Genomic DNA, 1,213 nt, shown 5'->3' on the forward strand with positions numbered 1-1,213 from the left:
CCCTCAAGGTCACATGCCTAGATGCCAAAGAGCCTTGAGATTCAAACTTGGGTCTCCCTCCAGCATCCCGATTGCCCTGCCTGCCCACAGGTGACAATACAACATGCCATTTAGTTGCATAAAAAATATGATTTAAGCATTATTTGCCCAAGTAGTTTAAGATACTCCTTTTTCAAATTATCTTTTGTACAATATAGTAAAAAAAATCAGAGGAAAATTATATTTATGAAACTAGCTAGCTTCAAATGATATTGCTAAAGTCTACGTCCTCTGTGTGCCTTTCCTAACCCCCAACATGCACGCATTTCACCCAGTCCCAAGATACAAAAAATATATATATTTTAAAGAATACTTTGCAGTGGACCCAACCTTAGTATTATCACCCAGTTTAGATTTCAGTTGTGTGAGCAACTACCCGTTGAGCCCTGTGAAACAGATCATTTGGTGGTATTTTTGTTTTGGTCCCAAGAGATGTTTAAGACTTTCCATTTAGTCTAGATTCGAGGATCTTCTCAATCTAATTCTTTCAGAGTACAAGTATCTTCTTGCTTTACGGGAAATTTTGTGTTTGTGAAAGTTCTTGAACTTTTTATGCCTCAGAGATGTTCGAAGTTAAAAGTAATAATTCACCAGATTTTAAGAATCAATGCCTGTTTCTCTACCAAAGTTAAATGTAAGCTTTCCAAAGCCTCTTTTATTTCGCTCAAACTATTGCACTCCTTGGAGGTATCTGAACAGTAACTACTGAACTATGGGAAACGAGTACTTTCTGGCTATTTATACATAAATATAAGTATGTTAAATTGTCTAAATATAAAGAGGTATACTAAATTTAAATTCTTCTATGTTCCTCGTCATCAAATCTTCATTAGATTCCAGAGGAGGGTGTGATGGTGTGAAGGGAAAAGGTGACTGGAGGGCACCTGGGTGGCTCAGTTGGTTAAGGGACTGCCTTCGGCTCAGGTCGTGATCCTGGAGTCCTGGGATCGAGTCCCACATCGGGCTCCCTGCTCAGCAGGGAGTCTGTTTCTCCCTCTGACCCTCTTCCCTCTCGTGCTCTCTGTCTCTCATTCTCTCTCTCTCAAATAAATAAATAAAATCTTAAAAAAAAAAAAGGTGACTGGAGATGAAAAAAAAATTAATAAGCCAAATCCTTCTAGAGCCTCAAAGTTTGAAAACACTGCTTTGAGCAATCCTAGATATTGACCACAGA

The sequence above is a fragment of the Eumetopias jubatus genome, unplaced genomic scaffold (assembly GCF_037043125.1).
Source record: "Eumetopias jubatus isolate StellerSeaLion01/CBP00866 unplaced genomic scaffold, mEumJub1_p1.0 scaffold_5, whole genome shotgun sequence".
In the NCBI taxonomy this organism is placed as follows: Eukaryota; Metazoa; Chordata; class Mammalia; order Carnivora; family Otariidae; genus Eumetopias; species Eumetopias jubatus.